The 26108-nt window shown below is 41.8% G+C and overlaps 1 long non-coding RNA gene across 1 annotated transcript in view; it reads left to right on the forward strand.

Annotated features, from left to right (window-relative positions):
* LOC141568688 (uncharacterized) overlaps positions 1-26108 on the forward strand; it is a 508036-nt gene that overhangs the window by 196093 nt on the left and 285835 nt on the right. The window lies entirely within an intron of this gene.

Genomic DNA, 26108 nt, shown 5'->3' on the forward strand with positions numbered 1-26108 from the left:
TAGACCTTCCAATTTAGAAAGGAGATCCTCTACCTAGTAGATTGACTGGGACAATATCACATAGCAAGAAAGAATGTCTTTTAGTAAAAGGGCCCAACGTTATATGTGTTTGTTGAGATAGAAATTCTCTCTGAAATTTATTAGATTTCACTCTCAGGGATTTGTTGTCCTATGAGAGTGAGGTTTAAAGTAGAAAGTGTAGCTCTAATGTCAACTAATATTTGACAAAGTTTCCCATTAATTTTAATTTTAGTTTCCCCTTGGCTGTTTAAGGGAATTACTGGTAAGAGTTTATTAGCGAACCCCTCAGAACCCCATCAAATTGGGAGGGGCCTATATGGGCGCTGTCCCTTGGGGGTTGATTGAATGTTGAGGAATTAGTATAGGACCTTTGAGGACAATTTTTTCTCTAGTGCCCCAACTGATTATAATTGAGACACTAGTCCCCAGGGCCAGAGTTTTGATGTTGGCCCCCTAGGGGTGCAGTGTGGGAGGCCCACGTATTATTTTAGGTCTCTGGCCTTGGAGTTGTTGTAACTGTAAAGCTAATAGCTAAGTGGATTTTTGTTTGTGGTCTTACTCCATAGTCCCTTCAAAAAGCTCAGCCATGGTCACGAGTTCAGTCAGGCTGGTGGCCTCCCATCCTATTTTCTGCCTCCTTATCAATCCACTCATCCCAGGAAAGAATCCATTTACAAATAGTGTAGCGAGAGCAGGCTGAGTGGTCTCATTTATGGAACTCCGAATGCCATAGAAAGAAGGCTTCCAAATGGGCTTTACAGTCAGCCCATCTTTTCTGAAAAGATCAGATTCATCTTTTCTTTGTTTGCATGTCTGTATAATAGACCAATCAGTGCAGGCAGGAAAGACTCTAGGAATCGCTTGTAAAAGTTCAATTCCTATTTCGCAAGCTTTTCCTGGTCCCTGAGATGTTGAAGATTGAGAATCTTGAATATCATCCTCCGAGTTTTGCCCTCTTGCTTCCTGCATCCATTTTTGGGCTTTAGTAGATCCTACCAGTATGTGAGCCATCTGATAAAGATCTGGCAATTTGGGGTCATACGCCTCAATAATGACTCTAAATTCTTCACACATACAAAAAAATTAGAGTTTTCCCCGAGGCATAGGAAATTCTTAATTATTGCCCTTAGTTTGGTCTTTGACCATGGGGTGAAAGATGACTGAGGAAGTTTGTCTGAAAACTTGGGTAGTTTTATTTTAAAAGGTAACTGTTTAATGGTCTCTTCAGAGTGGAAAGGCAGTTCAGACGGAGAATTAGTAAAACATGAGTACTCAGGTAAAGAAGGATAGAGGAGAACAGTAGGAGTCGTGCCAGTCCTTTTGGCTTTTGTTTTTGATCTCTTGCGTCTTTAATTTTTTATTAGTCTTTTGCAATGAGTTTTTTTTAAATTAAAGTTTATTGGGGTAACAATTATTAGTAAAGTTACATAGGTTTCAGGTATACAATACTGTAATACATCATCTATATATTACATTGTGTGTTCACCACCCAGAGTCAGTTCTCCTTCCATCACCATATACGGTATTTGATCCCCCTTACCCTCATCTCCCACCCCCTCCCCACCTACCCTCTGGTAACCATTAAACTATTGTCTGTGTCTATGAGTTTTTGTTTCTTCATTTGTTTGTCTTGTTCCTTTATTGTTTTCAGTTTTATATACCACATATCAGTGAAATCATATGGTTCTCGACTTTTTCTGTCTGACTTATTTTGCTTAATGCCATTTGCAACAACATGGATGGATCTTGAGATTATAATGCAATGAGTCTTTTAATGAAGTTATTTTAGAATCTGGAAGCCTTTTGGATGCCAATTAAAATAGGTATCCCATTCTGTTTGCTTAACTTGGAATCCTTTGCCTTCAAGTGCACTTCTTAAATGAATGGTCTTGTCTACTTGAAACATGCCCCATACACGCCATTGTAATTCTAGGTTGTTTTAGTAAGATTTTGCCATTTTGCTTGATATCTGCAGCTTCTGGGACTATGATTTTTTAGACCTAAAATAAGTGGGTGTGCCAGAAGGTAAGGTGTTCAACTCTGGATTTAAAGGGTCCCATTTCTTTTAGCTAAGCCTCTGGGTTTCTTAGAGCCAAACTAATGGCTAAGAGGGGTGTGCCACAGCACTTACAATTGTGGGGTGTTTTACAGTGTACCTCATAGCACAGACATTTTTTTGAGGATGGCAGTAACTTAGTGTCAATGTAACCCATTCTGCGACCAGCTTATCCTATCACAAGAGTCTTCTTGAGTTGGTGCGTGCTCTAACAACCTTTAAATGCTTGACCTGTGCCCAATGTCTGTGGCTTTTCAGCCTCTGAATCTCTGTTAGCAATAGCCTTTCTTTACACAAAACAAGACAAACAAACACGTGCACCTTAACACACCAGCAGTAACCAAAAAATGTTACTGCGGATTGGCCAAGGAAAGGCCACGTGCACCACCAGCGATTCCTAGCATGGACTAAAGCAGCAAACTTCAGTCAGTGGGGAGGGAAACGGGATCTGAGGAAAGGGTTTCCAAACAATGGGGCAATTTCAGACCAAACCGAGGCTGGGGACTTGGTTCCAGGTGAAACCATCTGCCAACTCAAGCTGATAAGCCCTGAACTGGAAAGCCAACTAGACTGGGAGCTCAACTCAAGGAGAGTGGAGCTCAAAGCTGAGAGGCAATTTACCCACAGCCTTATGAAACAGTGAGAACGACAGTGAACTAAATCAGGGGTCTCTGGGTACCATGCCTCTGTTCCTTGTGTTCCTGAAGCTGTTGGAATTCGACCTCTGTTCTATCGCTGTCACCAAATCTGTTAAAAAGTAGAATATACTTGAGTAAAATTTATAGATATAATTGGCTTTCTTAAACGATTCATGAATCGAGCGGCATCTCATCTAGCAAACAGAAAGGAGCTCCAGAGCACTGCAGAAAGGGAAAGGCTTTTAAAGGCCCACGGGGTGGGATAAGAAAGTCCAGACAAAACACACACACACACACACACACACACACACACACACATATATACACACACACACACACACACACACATTTCAGACAAGGGGACCTTCCTTTGAGGGACAATAGGGTGTATTAGGAGGATTGCCTCATCGGTACTGACCAGAACATTCCAGACCGACCAGTTAGGATTACATTCCTGGGGAAGGTCGAAACTGCATGTAGGTCAGGTATTAAATTTTGATTTGGGGTCATGGGCTTAGCCCAAGTGACTCCCTTTCGAGCCTGTTGCTTCTTTTTAACAAAACCATTTGCAGATATTAGTGATTAAATAAGAGTCACCAGCAGACAGTCTCATTACATAGGGGCTCAGCCATTCTGCTCACAGCCATGTTTTGTGGCCATTTCCCTCTAGTTAGACCCTCTCCAGACCTGGATGGTCAGTTTGGTTGTTCCTGTCCATCCCTGTGGACAGGGAACTCTGGTTGCTGTACAGGGCAGTCAGAAGGGCAGTGAGTCAGGAGGGGAGTCAGGAGGGGGTTTAAGGCGGATTTGCTTTTTTTTATCAGTGCAGGTTGACAAGTCTCTTGGCCCTGTCTGCCTAGTTTTTGCATCTGTAACATGGGGACGTTGGATTAAATGAGTGAATTTCAGACTGTGCTTGCAGAACTCTGGGACTGAAGGTGAAGTTCTTGGAGATGAAGCTCCTGAAAATGAGGGGGGTTTGGGGAAAGGCTCAGATTCCCCTCCCCCAAGTTCACCAAAACAGTTTGCTTTGATCTGTACGAAGCATTCATTTCCACATAAGATGTCATTTGAGTGTTAAAAAGGTGTGAATTCCATAGCACTAGATTTTGCCCAGGACTAGATTTTCCCCAGAGTTCTTCTGAGGTCTAAGATCCTATGACTCTGGAAAAGACAGTCACGCACCAAAAGATGTTACTGAATATTAATGAGCAGTCTCTCTTTTTTTCTCATTTGCTTGAAAATAAATTCTAGCAACAAGAGATAAAAGATTCTTTTGGCATAAATACACATGATTAGACTTAGGAAGAAAATGTAGGGTTAAATACAGTATCAGATTTTCAGCTCATGTCATTTTGTAAACACCGCTTTCATATCTGCAGAGTTTTTGTTTATCAGGCTTTCTAATATGCATACCACTCTCCTCACTGGCAAATTTATGGGTTTTTTTATTTTTTTATTTTTTCTTATCTGGGGAAAAGATATGTAATAGTTTAATTAAATCTCCCCCTACTTACTCTGTCATAGAGCTTCTTAAGCATACATTTTGCCCTTTTCTGCTGCCTGTGAGATGATAGAAATGACAGAAAGGAGAGATACTGCTTGGGCTGTGCAAATGCTCAGATATAAATTAATCTTAAATTAATCTGAAAAACATTAAATTAAACTAATATTTAATGAAGTTTAACTTTTGGGAAATAAATTGTGATTTGCGCCAGTATTTCAATGCAGGTGGCTGTGGCGGTGTAGGGCCTGGGCAATTAGCAACCACACTGGCAGCTAAACTGTATTAGAATGCTATTGGGTGTTTCTCATTTTCTAAGCTACAGAAGAAACTTCTTTTTATTTTTATGTGACACTTATTCATCTTTGCCCGGCTTTTAGACAAATCACTTCTCTACCTACGTTTCATTCTTTCAGTTACTCATTGATCAAACATTTGCTAAGTGCTAGGTACTGGGAATGTTGGGGTAGATACCTGCCCTCCAAGAGCTTACAGGCTGGTGGAGGGTCAGACTGGTTCCCCTGACGTGGGAGGACAGGGCGCTAGGAATGCATGAAGTAGGGGCCTCCAGCTGGCTCTGGGAATTGGAGTACGTAACCACCAGGTGCTGCCGTCTGACGCCGGTGTCCACAATATATGGACCACACTGGCCTGCCATGATGACTTGGTGTTTACATTGGTCACAATCAAAAGGGAGGTATACGTACGTAATCGAGTTCTCCTTTCAGAAAGAAGGTACTTGTTACGGTCACCCTGCCAAGCAGAGGGACCCTCCCCGCCCCCCACAACCAGAAATGTGTTTGAAATGTAGAGACTGATGATGCTACACACACAGCAAGAGGGAACGAAACGATTAGTTACTTATATACTTGAGCTCTTTGGGGAGAGCGGGGCTGAAATGGCTTGAGAGAGAACAAGGGAAAGAACCCAGCTTGGGTTGTTGATCGTGGTTAGAGGTGGGGCCTGGGTGAAGGTTCTGGGTACTTGTGTGGTTTGAATCTCCCACAGGCGCCAAAGAAGGGGCTTTGTTATCAGCGGGTCCAGATGTGGGCCCAAGGGGGAGAGGCTTAAAGCTGTCGGCCATCAAAGATAAGAACTGAGGTCAGACTTCTCATGATAGTCGCCAACCCACTTCCCCAGCATGAATTCCCAGAATTCATTCCCCAGATAAAACAAAGCTTTCCTTTCCCTGGAATTCCAAAGCACACCACTCACAGGAGACTACTTATTATATAGGCAGAGGGCCCACATATGACAGTGGACAGTGTCATTTCCTGCAACGTGATTTTGATAACAGATGCAAGGTTGAATTTTCCTAATTGTGAAACCACAGCTCAGGGAAAGCAAGCCTGTGAAGAACTTAAATAATATAGTTCTTAGAGGCTGAAGGATAGAACAAGAAGAGGACATTTGCTGTGTAAATCTCAGATCGTTTTTTTTGTTTGCTTATTTGTATAATTTTTAACAGCAGGATTTTTGATAGGAGCTGAGTAGCAGATAACTTAAAAGTGACTCACTGGCAATGCTTGGAGTATTTTGTGTTGTGGACTGAGGGAAACTTCTTACATTATTAATCACAAAGCAGTTAGTGATGTTTATAACATGCTGTGAATATTGGATGTTCAACTAGAACTACTTGGTCTTATTTAAAACAAATTATTGCAAATTAACTCATTTGAAAAATTTTCTCTCCCTTCCTCCGTCCCTCCGTCCCTCTCTCCCTCCCTCTCTTCCTCCATTCCTTTCTTCCTTATAGGAGATAGTAAGGGCATGGAAGTATTGGAATGCTAGGTTGAAAGAATTTTTTTTTGTAGGAGTGGAGTATCTTCATTTAACACCTTAAAGTTTTTTGTTTTTTTTTTCTCCTACTGTATAATGATGGCAATCCAGATTTGGATTGCTTTACTTCATATTCCTAGAAAATCTTCTTCTGGTCAATTTTTGTTGGACTTTTATTTATCAATGCTCCAGACATGAACCTGCTTTGGAAACAAACCTACTATCGCCCAGGTCCAGCTGGCACACAGCATGCTGTCTGTTCGGCAGGAAATGATGTGCAAATCAGGGAAGAATAAAGAATGAAAATATTTGGGGAAAACATTGGATATCTTTGAAACGGTGGGCATACTCTCTTCCAAATTGTTCAATTAACCCTGAAAAATCAGTGGGGGTATTTGCATTGTGAAAAAAATGGAAACGAAATCACAAATTTGGAAGCAACCAATCCCTTTGCCAAGGATTCCATTATTCCTAACTTTTGGTTAGTGACACGGAGTTTAGAAGGGCTTGTATGGATGCCTTACTGCTCTCCTTGTGTTTTAGTCCATTTGGGTTGCCCTAACAAAACACCCCAGGCTGGGTGGCTTATAAACAGTAGAAATATATTGTTCAAAGTTCTGGAGGCTGGGGCGTTCAAGATTAGGGTGTTGGCAGATTTGGTGTCATAAATAGTACCTTCTGGCTGTGTCCTTACATGGTGGAAGGGGCAAGGGGTCTCTCTGTAGCCTCTTTTATAAGGTACTAATCCCATCCTGTGGGCTCCATCCTGGAGACCTGAGCACCTCTCAAAGTCTCCTCCTTGAAATACCAGCACTTTGGGGTTAGGATTCAACCCATGAATTTGGGGGGAATCACAAATATTCAGCCTCTAGCATCTTGATTCAAGTTTGCTCTTTCAGACAGACCAACTGCTACAGGGCAAAAGGAAGCCAGCCAGAGATCCCAGAAAGGGTGGTGTAAAAACAGTAGTCCTATTTTAAATGTGAAAAAGGGGGTCAGCCTGATGGTAGGATTTTTCCAACTTCATTGCAATAGCAATAGCTTTTTGTCTCACTTTGCACAAAGCCAGGTCTCTGATGCAGCATTTTCAGATAGGCATTAAAATGGATTTCATTTCTTAAGCCGGATTTCTTTGTGGCAGAGACAATGCCCTGTTGTTTCTCTCTGACTACCAGGTCTTTAGCACAGTTTTGGTCCATTCCTGGAAGAATTACACTGCCCCCATGAATATCCTCTCTGCTTTAGAGATGGCTTAGGACGCTTTGCTTGTGTATGTGAGTAAGCCAGACATTGAATGCATGTCTCTTTGTGAGCTTTGCTGCCTTTAGAATGTTGTGATTCAGGGGAGCCCAAGTTCAATTTAATGATCTTTATGCTTTCTGAACACCTACCACATGTTAGATACTGTGCCAAATGTTATAAAACATGCAGAGAAGAACAAGGCATGGATTCTGCCCTAAGGGGTTGACAACCCAGTTGAAATAGTATGTATGTGTGTGTGTGATCAGCGTAGTACATAGCAGAGGCTGAAACAGCAATTGCAGGAGTACAGGGGAGACACTCAATAAGGGAATGTTGAGAATGCTCCAGGCTGGCTTAAGTAGAAGGAGGCAAGAGTGGTGGGTGAGCAACGAGTATTAGTAACAGAGGCAGAAGGACAGCTGGAAAAATCGACAAGGTGTCTAAGACCACTTAAAACTCATCAGACTCCCCCCAGGCCAGATGAGGGAAATTGGCAGAGTTTTAAGGTCAAGGAGAAAGGCATATGCCCTAAAGCCACCAGACAAGATGTTCAGTCTGGAGTTCTATGGGAGACCTTGATTGGGATCTATAATAATTGCAACCGAGAAGTAAAAGTATGATCAACTGTGGCTTCCATTCATAATTGTAGAGTAAGGAGGTGGATGATTTTGTAGCGTGAGACTCAAGCGCTAACTACACTTGGGATCAATACTCCTACGCCGTGAGGGAGTGGGAAAGAGAAAGGGCAAGGAACGAAATGAAGGGGGAAAGCCTCCACGTGCCCGTGTGCCCAGAGAGAGATCTGAGCAGTTCTGAGGCAAGGCCGGGCATTGTGGTCATCGTGTGCCTATTAATAGACGCATCTGCCCTGAAGATGAATTCTTCACCTGAAGCTGATGTTTCTCTGAAATACAGGCAGCATGGGAAGCTGTAAGGATTCATCACCTGTCCTTCCACTCTCTACAGACCCATTACCACTCTGGGCCAGCAAAGAGGAGCCAAAGGCTTTCTATAAAAATATCAGATTAAAATGGACTGATCTTACTTCTGTGATCCTATCAATAAACATGGTTGAATTGACCTGATTAATTCTCATTAAATTTTAAAATATGAGCAGGGCTATAGAGCATTGATAGTGTGATTTCTAGATACACATGCATATATATGATTAAAAAAAAATTCATGGTTTAAATGCTTGAGTCCTAATTCCTCGTTGACGTCTTTATCTTCATCTCTGCACTGTGAACATGTTTAAGGATCAGAAGTCTTTATGGAAGACACTTCTTGATTTAAAAAAAAAAGGGCTGAAATCAAGGCTCAGAAATAGGTGACAGGGAAATAGAGCTTTGTCATCATCTCAGAACACGCGCATGAAGAAGGGAGACTGCGTGACTGGGGGGGAAAAGAGTTTATCTGTCCTGACAACAAACTCTTGGCATATGAAAGAAATCTTTTGTGATCTAAGACTAACAATCGGTGGGGTTATGTTGAGTTTAAACAATAATTTAATTAGGGCATGTTAGGGTTTACTTCTTTTTTTTTTTTCAACTTTCAAAGCTGTGAACTTGAAAAAACTTTTTCTTTCAATTACAGTTGGCATACAATATTGCATTAATTTTAGGTGTACAACATAGTAATTAGACATTTATATAACTTATGATGTAATAACCCCACAAATCTAGTAGCCATCTGACGCCATACATAGTTATTACAATATTGTTGATTATATTCCTTATTCTATACTTTATATCCTCATGACTATTTTGTAGCTACCAATCTGTATTTCTTAATCCCTTCACCTGTTTCACCCTGTCTCTCAATCCTCCTCCCATCTGGCAACCATCAAAATGTTCTCTGTATCTATGAATCTATTTCTGTTTCTGTTCGTTTATTCTGTTCTTTAGATTCTACATACAAGTGAAATCATATGGCATTTGCATTTCTTTGTTTGACTTATTCTACTCAGCCTAATACCCTTTAGATCCATTCATGTTGTTGCAGATGGCAAAATTTCATTCTTTTTACGGCTGAGTAATATTCCATTTTATGTATGTAACACCTCTTCTTTATCCAATCATCCATCAATGGACACCCAGGTTACCACCACATCTCGGCCATTGTAAACAATGCTGCAATGAACATATGGATGCACATGTCCCGTTGAAGTAGTGTTTTGGGTTTGTTCAGATAAATACCCAGAGGTGGGATTACTGGGTCCTTCTTTATCTCTTTATATCCTCATTTTAAAGTCTTTTTTTTTTCTGGTATAATTATTGCTACCCCAGCTTTTTTGTTTGTTTTTCATTTCCATTTTCACGAAATATCTTTTTCCATCCTTTTACTTTCAGTCCATGTGTGTCTTTCAATCTGAAGTGAGTCTCTTGTAGGCAGCGTATGTAAGGGTTTTGTTTTCTTATACATTCAGCCCTCTATGTCTTTTGGTTGGAGCATTTAATCCATTTACACTGAAAGTAATTGTTAATAGATAAGTAGTTATTGCCATCTTATTATTCATATTTTTGATCTTCTTTTTATTTTTTTTCTTAAAGAAGGGCCTTTAACATTTCTTGTAATACTGGGTGATGATGAACTCCTTTAGCTATTTCTTGTCTGGGAAGCTCTTTATCTGTCCTTCAATTTAAAATGATAGCCTTGCTGGGTAGAGTAACCTTGGCTGTAGATCCTTGCTTTTTATCACTTTGAATAGTTCATGCCAATCCCTTTGGCCTGCAAAGTTTTTGGTGAGAAATCAGCTGACAGTCTTACAGGAGCTCCCTTGGAGGTATCTAACTGGTTTTCTCTTTCTGCTTTTTAGATTCTCTCTTTGTCTTTAAGCTTTGTCATTTTAATTTGATGTGTCTTGGTGTGGGCCTCTTTGGGTTCATCTTATTTGGGACTCTCTGCACTTCCTGGTCTTACATGTCTCTTTCCTTTACCAGGTTAGGGAAGTTTTCTGTCATTATTTCTTCAAATAGGTTTTTATTCTCTTGTTCTCTCTCTCTTCTCCTTCTGGTACCCCTATGATGCGAATATTGGTACACAGAGGCCCCTTAAACTCTCCTCATTTTTTGGATTCTTTCTTCTTTTTGCTGTTCTGATTGGGTGTTTTCTGCTTTCTTGTCTTCCAAATTGCTGATTCAAACCTCTGCTTCATCTAATCTACAGTTGATTCCCTCTAATGTTTTCTTTACTTCAGTTATTCTTTTCTTTTTGTTTGTTGTTTTCTGTCTCCATTTTTATGTTTCCTACACTTTGTTGAAGTTCTGACTGAAATCGTTGAGCATCCTTATACCAGAGTTTTGAAATCTGCATCTGGTGGATAGCTTGTCTCCATTTTGTTTAGTTATTTTCCTGGAGCTTTCATCTGTTATTTCATTTGATACATGTTTGTTTGTCTCCTCATTTTGGCTTCCTCCCTGTGTTTGTTTCTATGTATTAGGTAGGGCTGCTATGTCTCCTGGTATTAGTAGAGTGGCCTTATATAGTAGCTGTCCCGTCGGGACCAGTGGTGCTGTCTCCCTGGTCACCTGAGCTGGACACTCCAGTTGTGTCCCTCTTGTGTGGATTGTGTGTACCTGCCTATTATAATTGAGCCTTGATTACTCTTGGCATATCAATGGGAGGGATTGATCCTCAGGCTGATTGGTTGTGAGGACTGGCTGTAATTACTGTGGAGGAGCTGCTATGCAGGGGTTAAGCTTACAGGGCAGGATTCACTTTAGCAGGGCTCTGGTGCCTGCCCAGTCTGCCCTTTGTGATTTTCTTCTGTGGAGGTGGCTTGGTGGTGCTCTGGCATGATCCACGTCAGCCACCAGGTGTGCTGGTCCTGGAGCCTCCTGGGAGGGGCCCTGTCATAGGCCAAGTTTAGCCTCCACCTGTACCCTGCCTGGGGCCACCTGGCATAAGTTACAAACCAATCTACAGACGTCTTCTATCAGTGCTGGCCTTGGAGGTGCCTGGGAGAGGTTAAGCCTCAAACTGAGCCTGGCTGCTGCTAGTGCTGGGCTTGGGGATGCTTAGCAAGAGATATGGGGCACACCGAGGCCAGATGCTGCTTGCTGGAGGTTTGTGAACCTTTGAGGAATTTTAAGAAAGTCCACAGCATGAGCCAAGACAGGCTGCTTGTATAGAAAAGCTACTGGAAGTGGCTTGGGTGGGCTCGCAAGTTGAGTGAGGCCAGGTCTCAGAGCATTACTAGGGTAGGGTGAACAGTGTTAACCAAGTTGACAGAGGCTCCATATGGCAGCCACCTATGTCTGCGTGATGGGAGGTGGGAGGGCTCAACAAAGAAATAATGACTTCTGCCAGCACTCTGTCTGGGAGAAAGGGGCCCCTCCAGCCCTTGCTCTGAAGCCAGACAATTCAGTTCCTCCCAATATGTCCCTGGAGCCTTTCAAGCTGCTGCCCCAGTGCTGGAGCTCAGAATGAGTGAGTCTGTCAGTAAGTTCATGCATCGGACCTTTAAGAGGAGCACCTGGGACTGCAGTTGCCCTTGTCTCACTCAGCCACAATCTCTGCTGGTTTTCACAGCCAGAAGTTATGGGGACTTCTCTTCCTGGGACTGGAACACTGGGCTGAGAACCCTGGTGTGGGGCTGGGACCCCTTGCTCCTCAGGGGAACCTCTGCAGCCAAGATATCCCTACCGATTTTTAACTGCCTCACGTGGGTGTGGGACTAGCTCATTCCGCATCTCTGCCCTACCAGTCTTGACATGGCTTCTTCTCTATGTCCTTAGTTCTAGGACTTCTGTTCAGCTAGACTTAAAGCGATTTTCAATGATGGTTGTTGTATAGTTTAGTCATAATTTTTATTAGTATTTACAATTTAAAACAGTAAAACTCAGTGCGAATGGCAAATGTAGGATTTTTTTTGATAAAGACAAATTTTATCAACTTGCATGAACTATTTTACTGAATTTGAATATGCATTTAAAATTAAAACATGTTTTTTAAAAAGTTAATTGCTTTACAACTAACTATTAAAAATCAAGGAAATAAAAATTTACATAAGAGTCACTGTTTAATACTTCCTAAATTGTTTAGGAGGCACTGTTTAATATTTCCTAAATTTTTGCGGATATTTTGGTTTTGTTAAAATGTATAAATCAGCTTCTGGACAATGATTTGCATAAAATATTACTATATTGAACTGTAACCAATGGATCAGAGTTCAAATCATTAGGTATATTTAAAAAACATTGAATAAATCATTGTGCTTTCTCCCTTTTTGTACTACAATAGTTATTTTAATTTAAAATTTTCAATTTTTTTTCTGGTATAATTATATTTATGCAGTACATGGAAATGTTTTCACTGTAATTATTTTCTGGCTGTTATCTTTATGTGTTTCATATCATGGTTACTATGAACATATTTTTGTCATGTAGAGGAGTGGGTTATTACAAAATGACCCATTCTATATGTCAACTCACTCTCACCGATGCACCATGTTCTCATCAGGTGGTGAAGCTGGTCCTGTGTTTCAGATTCTCCAGAAAGTGAAGCATGATCTGGGCTCAGCAGCTCATTCTGCCACCACCTAGCAATGGAATCTGAAGTGCTTGATTTTCTCATCAGTGATACTCGAGGGTTTGGAGGAAATGACTTCCAAGTTGCTTTCCAGTTTCTGAAATTTTGTGATTCAGATTGATTTTTGTACCCATCCATGTACACATACACATCTCCAGTGTTGGGGTTGGGGGGCTCTCCAACTCAATATTAATTTTCAGAAATTTCTGTTATTGCTTTTCAGATTCACCTACTTTTTAGACTGTTGTGAAAGTAAGCCACATCCGTTCTTGTTTTTCAGTCTTAGCTATATATTCCATTCTAAATTTGATGTCGTCTTCAGCATGAAATTTTTCTGTGAATGTTCTTTACTGAGATTTTTTTTCAAATCTTTGAACGTATCAATTTGTCTACATTTTATCTGCCATGAACTGCATCCATGCTATATTTCTCTTTCTAATACCTCATATCAATACGATTGCTTCAAAATCTTACTAGCTCACCACTTAGGCCGAGAGTCTGGTCTAGGCAGCTCTTCGGCACGGCTTGTGGAGTAGCCCCCGCTGGTGCCCTGTGTTGGCTGCACTGTCCTGAGTGTTCTCATATTTGGTGGCGCACAGGCAAGGGCAGAGCTCATCACTTACACGCCGCACAGTGCAAGGAGCTCATCCTTGCCGGGCGTGTCTGATGCCAGGAGCAGGAGCAAATGAATAAGAGCCTCTGCCTTTTTCCCCTCGTGGACAGTTCAGAGACGCCTCGCAGAGACCCGTCAGAGGCTCCAGCAGGATGAGGCCGCGTTGCTCAACGCAGAGATCCATGCGTCTTGTCCTGGCTTTCTCTCCTTCCCCATCTCATTCCTCTTGGTCCTCACAAGCCATTGTCCCAGTTCCTGATAGCTGGGGAATTGAGGCCATGCTCCCTCAGGCACAGTTTGAGAGGGGGACCTAAGAAGGACTCTACCTGAGGAAGCCAGTTAGGGAGGTGGCCTGTTTCCCTAAGGCTTTAGTACTGTGTGGACCCACACACATATCTGCATTTCAATGGACAGGCCCCTGCACTTGAGCTCTCTTAAATGCCTCACTGCCTTTGACAAACCCACTGCAAAGAGGAACTCACCCCTTCCATTCCTTTTGCAAAAGCTAAATTGAAGATGACAGGAATGTCCTCTATACTTGAAGACTCCCATTAGGGATGCCTGTAGGTCACGTGTTAAAGTATTTATTATTACTCCATTAGAGCCCGCTTTCCCAAGGTACCACAAACTGGTGCTTACAACATAAAACTGCTTTTGCATTTTAACTGCAGGTGTGTGTGCTGGAGGGGCTTAAACACATCCAGCCTGGGCAAACTTGCTGAGAAGCACCTAGCTTGCTCCTGTAGCTAACTCATGCCCTGTCTTTCTGTGAAATGCTCTACGTGGCATGTTGGAGCAAATGACTCTCTGCGGCTGAGCCTGAAAGTTTTGCAAGCTGCTCTGTTGTTTTCCTGACAGAGTAAAGAACTTATTGGGGCTATAATGAAAGGCAGACTGCGATCGCTGTCATGTCAAGAACGCTGCAGTCGGGAAAGTCGACATGATTTCATGGCTAATGATTCACTCGCTAATATCAGTGTGGGCTGCAGTGAGGATAACCGAGTTGAGCTGTCTTAGATCAAATGATTCAATTAGGCCAGCTGTCCCTATTTGTCATGGCTCAACTCGCTTTCAAATTACCTTTCCAAAGTGCATACGTGCCTTAGCGTAGAAGTTAACAGCTCAACTGTTTTACAAAAAAAAAAAAGGATACTTAGGAATGATTAGAAATAAGTCACCTTTTTTTTTTTGTTCTACTGCACACACAGGCTACACCCCCTTCCCCCAGCCCTTTCCTGGAGGAGATACAGTATGTATTTGCTCAGCTAACCCTGCAGCATCCTCCTCAGCTATTGTCAGTGTGGTTTTGCCTCTGAAGTCTTTTGGGGCATCTCTTGGCAAGAAATTATTAATCCTAAAAAGGACAGCTTGGTCCAGAATCTCTAAGTTGCTGGGGGAAGTAGTGCTGTGTTAAGATTTTTTTTTTTTTTGTCGACTTTCCATCCCTACATTGGCAGTTGAGCAAGTTTAGGGTCAGAGGAGAGTTTATGTTGCATATCTGAATTCTTCCAGAGCTGATGGAAAGACTCAGGGATGAGAAGTAAATCGATAGCCTCAACGTGGCTTCAGGTCAACAAGAGAAGCTATTGTACGAGATAGTGATACAACAAAACATCATTTAGCAGTTAAGAGAGGGCTAGAATCTTAGTGTTTCTATGGGAGATATATGAACAGTCCCACTGCCCTGAGGGAGAAGGCCCTCCTGCTACAAATAGCCTGAATAAAGGAATGAGACAGGAAACATTTGTTTTCTGATTCCTGTGTGAGGAGCAGTGCACAGACACAGTGGGGAAATAGAACAAAATCCAGGGACCTGATTTCTATCCCAGAGGAGCTTGCAACTAATGACTCTGAAATCTCATAGTGTATTTGGGGATCGTGGCTATCAGAAAGATAAAGACAAATTGAGGCAGTCTAGAGTGAATAATGAAAATGGGAAAGGAATAGAGGGCTTAATCGAAAGCAGAAAAATATAAAGAAATTAAAAAAAAAATCATTTATTTGAATGTAATGACAAAGGATGGAATCTAACTGCTAAAACCCTAAAGGTAATATCATGAAGACAGCAGATAGGTGATAAACTGCCATGTAAAGGGGTGAGCTACGAGCAATGAGATAAATGACTTGAGATTCTTGAAATGTCCCTGTTTCAAAATGTTCTCAAAAGGAAGTGAGGAGTACAGTGTGGGTGGAAGACATTCATGGTGGGTTTGTTGAATGAATCCCATTCCTTCTGCTCTTTCTTCTTTCCATTACATTTGAAATCAGATTTATCCATACAAAACTTAGGGATACAACCAGAGTGAAAGCAGTCCATTACTGTGTGGCCATGGTAGACTTTGCTTTTCCAGGCTCTTGCTTTCCATTTACTCTTGTTTCAGGGAGCAACAGGACCATTTCAGCTCTGCTTCAATCCCTCATGGCTTTCACAGTCTCAGAGAAAAAAGAAAGCATATGCTCGAGTGTTTTCTTTGCCAGAGGGAGCATGCATTTCCTAGGCAGGGAAGGAAAAAAGAGCGAGCTAGAGTAGGGTTCTTTTGGTTTACCATGGTTATTTCAGGTATTGGTTGTGTTGATTTGTTGATTGGTTCTTTACTTCAGGATACTTCTAGAAATCAGAAAGATCACACATTGGCAGTTTCAAAACTCAAGCACAGCTTGAGGACCTTACCAAGGCTGAGCAGCGTGGTTGTTGGAGTTCATTTAGAGTCCAGCCTGGGTCTAGTGTCCCGGTGTTTTTCTCTCTTCAGCAGCAGCAGCAGACACTGTGCTTCCATTCTAGAGCTCACCATGGTGTAGCTTCAGCTGCTTTCTCCTTGCCTGCTCCTTTTGCTTTTGCCTCACTAAGATTCTGCTGAGTGTTCGGCCTATGTCTTGAGTTCAAACTGCTTCCAAAGAGCCTGAATTGGTCTATCCCATTGTCTCTACTGGGCAGAGCTGTCACAACAAACAACTTTATGGCCACTGAGCCAACAGAAGACGGAGCCCCATGAGTTCACTGGCCCCTGTCCAATAGGTTTTTGTCAAAAGGGCAGGGTCATGGTGGCACCAGCAAAGCAAATTATGGAGCAGGAACTCCTGGGTTTCAAAGGCTGTGGTTGAATTGTGTCCCCCCAAATTCATATGTTGAGACCCTAACTCCCAGTACCCCAGAATGTGACTGTATTTGTAGACAGAGCCTTTAAAAAGGTGATTAAGTTAAATTAAGCTGAAGTCATTAGGTGGGCTCGAATCCAATGTGATGAGGGTCCTTATAAGAAGAGGAGATTTGGATATAGACACGCACAAAGGAAAGACCCTGTGAGGACACGGGGAGAAGAGGGCTGTCTACAAGCCAAGGAGGGAGGCCTCGGAAGAAACCAACCCTGCTGACACCTTGTTCTCAGACTTCTAGCCTCCAGCAATTTGACAAAATTCATTTCTGGGTGTTTAACCCACCAAGTTGTGGCAATTTGTTATGGCAGTCTGTGTGAACTAATCCAGGTGGCAAGTAATTTGAGGCAAAATGGTGTAGTAAAAAGAGCTTTGAGTGGAAAGTTTAGAAATACAGTGTTGTGTTTTTTTTTGTTGTTATTCTCCCACTGGGGGACCTTAGGCAAGTCTCTTCATGTCTCGAATCCTCAGCATCCCCATCTGTAATAAAGGAGGTTGGAGTTAGATGAACTGACATCTGTGACATGAAAGACTCCTAACTGACCCCATTTGAGGTCTGCTCTGTCCTGTTTCTTCTAGTAGTTCGTTCTGAAATGGGAACTCAAGTGCCCTGGGGAGAACAGGCCTTTGAGGCATTCTTGCATTGCTCACTTGCCATCCTGTCATGACTCACAGTTTCCTTTCCACAGCAACTTTCCCATTTATGTCTATGTTCCCCGAAAACTAGGGAAATACCTGCCCGGAGACATAATTAGCCTAATTCCTCCGCTGGTAGGAGAGAGACTGCAGGCCGGTGATGGTGTGCTGGTGTGACATACCCAATTCTAAAATAACATGCGGCCATGGGCTCCAGCCTCTGAACCAGGACACGGCCAGGTGACCTTCGGTTTTCTTCCTCTTCCCCTGTCCTCCTTTCCCATCCTCACGTAGCCTGGAGGATCTTCCAGCATCCAGCTTTGTGGTTCCTGACCTAAGAACAGGAAAGAGCCTGTTTTGTGTGGTTACAGAGGGCTATCTGACCTCCCTGCTGGGTGCGGGGGCACATGGGAAACTTCTCACCTCCAGTGGGCCTCCTTTTGTGATCTAGTGGCTAGGACCTCAGGCATAATGCCAAGGTGGAAGAAACAATGACTTAGGGACTTGGAGCTGAAATGGGGAGATTTTTATCCTTATGCTGGGCTTTTCCCCATAGTTCCCTGTCCCTCCCACTCTGGCACCCTGAGTTCTTGGCTCCATTAGATTGTCATTGCTGCTATTGCTTTGTGGAGAAAAGCAGGAAGGAAGTTCCCTTACTCTGTCTTATATAAGGGTATTATGGATTGAATTGTGCCAACCCCCCAAATCATATTTTGAAATTCTCACCCCCTGTACCTCAGACTGTGACCTTATTTGAAAGTAGGGTCATTGAAGATGTGATTAGTTAAGATGAGGTCATACTGGAGTAGGCTAGGCCCCTAATCCAATATGACTGGTGCTCTTATAAAAAGAACATCATGTGAAGAGGAAAAGACATGTATAGATGGAAAATCATGTGGAAACACGAGAAGAATACCATCTACAAGAAATTTCCAAGATTGCTAGCAAACCACCAGAAGCTATGGGAGAGGCATGGAATAGATTATTCGTCACAGTCCTCAGAAGCAACTGACCCTGTCACCATCTTGATTTTGGATTTCTAGCCTCCAGAAATGTGAGACAATACATTTCTGTTGTTTAAGACACAAAGTGTGTGGTTCTTTGTTATGGCAGCTCTAGCAAACTAATATAGAAGGAGTCCTTGAAACTCACACTCTCCCCAGATTTTGTCATAGTCTTGTTTTATGTCTTTATGGTATGCAATTATCTTTACGTCGCAACCTTAAAAACAGGTCTCTTGAAGAGAGCATACACAAGTGTACAATTAAGTTGATCGGCCCTAAATAACTGGGTGTGGCCCAGTCCCTGCTGCTCCAAGAGCTGTCTCCCATCCTACCCTAAGCTATCTCGTGTGTATCACGCGCCTCTCAAAGTCCCTGCTACTCCCTGGAGATCCAGAGTGTGTTACCTATTTTACGCTCCAAGCACATGCGTGCCTGTGGAAGTCGTCATATTGTCCAGTTTCTCATCTTTCAGAGCTCACTAGAGGCCTCAACCCCTCTGGAAAGCCTTTCCTGACTTCTGTCCCCGCAGGACGGGTTAAGGGACCCCCTCCTACGTGCTCTCACGGAATCTTAAACTTTTCCTTAAACTTTTTCCTACCACACTGCCCCTTAATTATTTGCGTAACCATTTACTGCTTCTTCTGGATTTTAAGTCCAGGAACTGTGTTTTGATCCCTTTGGTGTCTCCAGAGCTGAGTAGAATATCTGGCAGCTAGTTGTCCCTCGATTAGTATTTGTTGAATGAATGAACAAGTGAATGAATATGTTGTGTTCTGTTCTGAACCCCAAAGCTGCGTCAGCACTGGGAGAGGGTGAGGCTCATTAAGTAATGCTGCTTTCTGGTGCCTGAAGAACTCCAAACAGCTTTGATTCAAAGTGTTGGCAAAATAGACTGCCTCCACTATTTTGACTTTTTCAGAAATGAATTGATGAGGTAATACGTTTTGAAGCAATGCCACAGAAATACACCACGCTGTGCTTTTGAAACTGAAGTACGACAGCAAGGTGGTCCTTCAGTCTATGCCCTTGTCAGAGGTGAAAGGAATTCACTTCCTGGTCTCAATCTGTAACTGCAGACCCAAGAAATGACCTTTCTCTTTGGACATTGGTTTCTTTTCCTTCGTAAGTGGAGGAACAGAATTGGCACATGAAAACGTGTAATTTGCTATAAGGAAGCAGCCAGCCAGGCCATCCCTGTCTATTGTAACACTCCTTCCATATTTCTGAATGTTTGCTAAAATGATCTACATGCTTGATTGTGAAGCTTGAGTGCAGAGTTTCTGGGGTTCCGGAGCATCTAAGCTGCAACCCACACTTGGGGAGATGCCCAGTTGAAAAAATGATCTGACTCTCTGGGTGCGAGCGTTTCATTTATGCAGCTCTGCAGAGCTAGCTGTCACCCAGTGACCATGCGGCATGATACAGTCCAGGCCAGGGCTGGCTTTTGGCTCATGTAGTCTTATTAATTAATACGTGTGTTTCATACCCTTGCATATTTGATTACATATGTAAACATAACTACACTTTAAAAATCTCTCCCTAAGAGGTAAAGCAAGTAGAGCAATGTGTGGAGCTCAGAGCCCCATTTCACCCTTCTGCATCTATGGAGGTTTCACTAATTGATAATAACATCCTTTCCACCACACTTGAGTGTGGCCTCAGCGTTCTGTACATAGCACTTGAGGCAGCCACAGTTGATTGCAAGAGACCAAAGCCTCCATCCCTGAGCTCAGGTATGTGATATTGATATACCTCCTTAAAATAAACAAACAGAGACGAAATAAAGGAAATAAACTAAATGTATTTATTTGCAACTCATCATTTAAAATAAGTTGCCAAACTTTTTCTACAGAGGGCCAGAGAGTAAATATTTTAGGCTTTGCAGGCCACACATGGTTTCTGTTGCATAGTCTTATGTATTTTGTTTGTGTTTTGGATTTTTTAAAACAGTTATTTAAAACTATAAAAACCATTCTTAGCTAATGGCCCATACAAAACTAAACTGCCGGCTGGCCCACTGGACCACTGGCCATCGTCACTGACCTCTGCTGTAAAACATTGTGTTTTTCAAGTATGTAGAGATGATGGTAGTGTTTCCCGTGGAAACCTTTGGTAGAAAGAAAAAAAATCTGAGAAGGGCATAGGGTACCTATTTCATGTGCATGATTATATAAAATTATGACATTCTAATATGTGTAATTCATGTTACATTGGATACTCAAAATATAACGCTTGTGTAAATGCGACATGAATCGTACTGTGTTTCCCCGAAAATAAGACCAGGTCTTATATTAATTTTTGCTCCAAATGACGCATTAGGGCTTATGTTCAGGGGATGTCATCCTGAAAAATCATGCTTATTTTCCGGTTAGGTCTTATTTTCAGTGAAACATGGTATGTTCTTATTGAGTTATATAGTTTGCAGCTTAGGAAGTGTCTAACCATCCCCAAATCTGGCTGCTTGGATGTCACTTACAATCTTGTTTTTTTTTTCTGAAACTTTTGAATAGGAGGAATTTAAATTCTGGGCAGGGGTCTGGGTATAGACATCTGTGAATATCTCTTGACATCGACAATAATCCTACTGTTGGTGGTGGAAGTACAAGTTGTTGTTATGGAGAGGTGACTAATGTTCTAGAAAGATCTGTCCACCCTGAATATAAGATCTGGCTTTGAGATATGAGGCTTCAGCATGTTACATTTATCCCAGGAGACACATAAATGGCTGCACCCTTCACACAGTCACTCATTTTTATCTCTTAGTTGCCATGAAACTGCAGAACCTTGCTGTACATGGCTGTGGTGTCTCTTGCCTGGTGGAACTTTTTTTTTTCTTTCCAGAAGGAAGAAACTTGGTTCTCCTCTTTTCAATTTGTGGAAACTGGTGATTTCAAACTAGTGCTGTTTTCTATGCATATCTTTTTTTTTTTTTTTCCCCTAAAATCAAGCTACTCTTGTGGATAACTATTTATGACCTAGAGGGAATAAAAATATATTGGTGAATAAAAGTGCAAACAGAATTGTATTGACCCGAATGGTTCTAGAAACAAGAATAAACCCAGAGCTCTCTTTCTGGAGCACAATACCGTTAAACGAGGGCCATTACTTAGAACAGTTTTCAGGAATGCAAAATTGACAACTTGCATGACATTGTCAACATGTGAATCTTAGAAACATATGGGATTATTATTGTCTGTCTTCACTGAAGCATATGCCTTGTTAGGTATGGATAATCCAAGAAGGTATGCGATACCTGTCTGGGCCCATGTTTGTAGTAATAGGGCCTCCTGGAACAAAATCCACTGAATTTCAAATAAATCCAACTTATCTCCACTTCTATTACTTTTCTTCTTTGCTTCCTAGTGCTCTGTAGGAACATAGAAAAGCAAAGACATAGATATAGATATCTACATATATGCAAATCCAGGTGTGTAATGCAATACGACTCATTTATATTTACCTTCCCTTTCTATGATAACACATCTATATAGAGGATATTGATTATAGTACAAGGATATGGTTTCATTGGTGTCAGCAGTTCTTGGCACGTGGCAAGCCCTCAGTCATTTTCATAGACTCACGAGAAGACAAGCATGTGAGTCCTAGCTCCACTTTTCACAAGCTATCGGGTCTCAACTTTCTTGAGGCTTAAATTTTTTATCTGTAAAAGGCGGCAAATGATAATATCAGTTTATAGGGTGGTTGTTTTGGTTAAATGAGACACTATATTTGATCAAATTTCCTTATACCATGTAGAGAGCTATAGAAATGTTAATTAATTTAATTTCAACATATATTGGCAATATTTCTCCCCTCTGGCTTCTTGCCCAGCAACTCTTCCAGGCCCCCGAGATCCATGCTGGCTGCTTCCATAAGACACCCGTGCCGATGAAGCATGTGGTGGCGGCTAAGTTCTCCACGTCCATCTGGATGTTCTTGGCATTGTGCGGACATTGTTTCAGCATGCTGAAGTCACCATGTCCGCTAATATTTGTTAAAAGTCCCCACCCTGTGTTAGTTGTGTGTAGTCATGCTTATTGCGCAGGTGCTTGCCCTCTAGGAACTTACCTTCTAAGGCTTTCTGCCCACCCACCCATTACTGGGGGGAGACTGGTTTGATCTTCAGGAATGCACCTCCATTTCTCTCAGTAGAATCAGTGTCCTTAAACCTTCTGACAGAAAGTCATTGGGGAAAAAAAAATCCATGTATCAAATAACCACGCTTCAGAAGCTACAAAAAGACTCTAGAATATTCTAGTTAAGAAATTACTACTTAGATGGGATCAGTACATAATGGTGACAATGGGGCAAGTTATAATATTGGAGGAAAGGGTTTGGGTCCTTAAAACTAGGCCACTTAAGAATGCCAAAATTATATGATCAAAACAGGGTAGCAAGCAGAGCTGAGGGTCAAGCTATTTAATTCAATTCAAAACACAGAGCTCTTGCTCTTCAGAGAATTAAACTCATCTGCTGAGAACTAGACAAGTTCAGGGACACAGGTCTTGCAAGTCAGTACTGTTTGTTGATCTCACATAAAAGGTTAGAGGTTGACTGTCAGGTCAGGCCCAATTCAGGATCATAGAACCTAGAATCGGGTGGTTCTGGCTCTCCATCCAACTTTCCCGTCTCCCAGTGCTCAGTTCATCTACTTTCTTTCATTGCACCAGAAGAAAGAATCTGCTGTCTTCCTAAGACCATACCTAGCAAGCCTTGTGCAGACCTGGTCTGGGAGCTGGGAGACCTGGGCTTTTTGCTCTGTGCTATTACCAGGTAATAGTGTGACCCTAGGCTCCTGGGCTTTGGTTTTCTCATCTGTGTTAAAGGGATTGAGCTGGGTGCCTCCTGGTGTTCCTTCCTTATTGACATTTCTGTACCATGAGTATGTTGGAGAGGGTAGGATGGCTGTGCTTGATTTGTATTCTTAGTCTTATTGCCCCCAAAGGTCTATAATACAGGTAAATACACTTTTTATTTACTGTTTATTAGTGCTATTTACCATACCCCCAGATATATAGGGAAAGCTGGTGGGTTTTCTTTATTCCTTTTTTTTTTTCATTTATCCGGCAAGTATCACTTAGAATGGGACCACATGATAATACCAACATAAGGGACAAGGCTATGAAATGCAGTCCGTTCTCATTTCTCACAATATTTATGGTCTATAAATCGAGTGAGTTAGTGAATGAGTTAGTGAATACTGAACCATTCATTACTCCTGGCACCAATGGAAGGTTAGGTTCCTGCAAGCCCCTGGTTACAACATTTTCATCAACCAATCATATATAACTTTGTTTATGTGTGTTTCTGTTTTAAGACACGTTACTTAATATATGCGTATGTTGTTGATTCATTAACATGAACTCAGGGCCCACAGCCCTATAACGCATGCCTGAAGGAAGCTTATCTAACACGTGTATTTTCTCCAGAAGGTGCATCACAGACTCTTGTACTTAGGAACACAAGACAGCATTTCCATACTACACTTGGGGACCATTTTAAAGAGTAGAATTCTCTCAGAGAAGTACAAAAATGTGAACTGCGTGACACTAAATATACCATGAAAAGGACACTTGTTCACAGTATGACGGCTGAAATAAGAAGGCAGAAGAATGAAGAACGCCTTGCTCATCCTCAGTGGGGGACATATGCAAGTTGGGCAACTCAAATTTTCTCTGCTCTGCATATGTCCATGAATGACTGTGAAAGAGCCTGAAGTATTGACCTTGGGGTTACAAATAGATTTCAATGCAATAGGTTCACTTGCAAATATGGAATATGCAAGTAAGGAGGATCGACTGTATGTTATATAATTTTACACTGGGTTTTAGTTTAAGGGAACACAATTCTTTGTTTGAAGTCTGTGTGTATTATTATTATTAGTTAGGGAGATGCCTAATTTCTAAATAAATCTCTAAAGGAGGAGGATCAAAATTAAAGTGGCTTGAATAAAATAGAGGTTCATTTTTCTCCCTAACAAGACCGTACAAATGCCCCAAAGTGAGTTGTGTTGGTTGGCAAATAGCATGTCTTCATCTCTGAGTTGCAAGCATATCTGTGTTCCAGCTCAGGAAGGGTACGGAAAATAAATCCAGGACAAAGCATCCCCTCTAAGGAAGTGATTGGGCGTTGCTCATATCACTTTCGCTTACATTCTACTTTAGTCAAAAACAGGCTGGGAAATGTATTTCTACTGGGGAAGTCACCTGCCCAGGCAGAAGTGTCAAGTGGATTTTGGTGGTCAAATAACAACACTATGAGGGAATAACACTGTACTGCGTTTACTGCACTCGTTGGTCTCATTCGAAACGCTATTCAATGATATCATTCTCTTTAACACCCAGAAGCAGCAATGACAGTACAGTCGTAAAACTGACAGCCTCATATAGAGCTGCTTCATTTTCCAAACTTGGTTTGGATTCTTAAATCTAAGGAAGACCCTACCAGGCATAATTATCTGGCATAATTATGTTGAAAGTGAGTCCTTAGTTAAATATCAAAATAGAAATTTACCTGGCTGTGTTTAGCTCAGATATGCTGCCTGCTAAACAGTTTGTAACAACTGCTATTCCATGTATTTTACATAAAAAAATGTCATGGGTCAGGCACATGTGAGGTTATCTGAAGGAAGGGTTATCAGATTCCAGGACAATGAACGTGAAAGGAGAGGAGACCCAGCTGGAGTGGAGTCAGATGTCTTGGAGAAGCAAAGCAGGCTGAAAAGTCAAGAAAGAGGAAATTCCTTAGTGACAGGGAGGCTGAGTGGCAGGTGACTAAGCATCCCAGCCTTGTAGCCTGAGGGCCTTTCGCCAGTGTCTTTGGGCAAAAGAACTGAGAAAACGAACTGACTCTTCTTAAAAATGTATTCAAGATAGAATATAAGTTCTGCAAGACCCTTCAGGGAAGACGGGAATTCTTTTGATTGGGAATTATGGATCTGGATTCAAGTGCTAGCCTTGCCACTTGTCACCAGACATTGGAGCAAGGGTGGAACCTCTCTAAGCCTCAGGTACCTTATATATAAGTTGGGGCTAATGATAGCTCCTACTGCCCGAGGTTTTGAGGATTAACTGGGTTATTGAATGTGAAGAGATAGTGTCATGTCTGGCACATGGTAACTGCTTTTTAAGTGTTAACCATGCTGGTGAGGAGAAGGGAGAGGAAGAGAAAAAATATTTGCAAAGATGATATGAAGCTTATAGGACATGTGAAAAGAGGTTTATAGAAATCTGAAACTAGAGAGGCTAGATACTAGGAATGACATGAAGAAAGTCATGGAGGCAGGAAAGCTTAGGGTATGTTCCAAGAATAGAAGCTTATCTCTTATTACTTCTGCAGGACATGCAGAGGGATGGTGAAAGATAGGGCTGGAAAGATCAGTGTGACCTAAATATGAAGGGCCAAGGAAGGGCAGGATGCGATCTCTCTTCCTAGTTCAGTAAACAACGGAAGCTACTGTACAGTAATGCCCCTTATCTGCAGTTTTCCTTTCCATGGTTTTAGTTACCTGCGGTTGACTGTGGTCTGAAAATATTAAATGGAAAATTCCAGAAATAAACAATTCATAAGTTTCAAATAGTGTGCCATTCTGAGTAGCATGATGGAATCGTGTGTCATCCTGCTCTGTTCACTCGGGACATAAATCATCCTTTTGTCCAGTGTCTCCACGCTGTACATTGTCCTCTCTGGTTAGTCACTTAGTAGCTCTCTTGGTTATCAGATCGACTGTTGCAGTATAGCAGTGCTTATGTTCAGTTCATCCTTAGCTTACTTGGTAATGGTCCTAAAGTCATTTGCATAACTTTTATGACAGTATATTGTTATCATTATTCTATTTTATTGTTAATTATTGTTGCTAATCATTAAAGTACCTAATTTATAAATTAAACTTTACCATAGGTATGGGTGTATAGTAAAACCAATAGTATATATA

The sequence above is a fragment of the Rhinolophus sinicus genome, linkage group LG14 (assembly GCF_036562045.2).
Source record: "Rhinolophus sinicus isolate RSC01 linkage group LG14, ASM3656204v1, whole genome shotgun sequence".
NCBI lineage: Eukaryota > Metazoa > Chordata > Mammalia > Chiroptera > Rhinolophidae > Rhinolophus > Rhinolophus sinicus.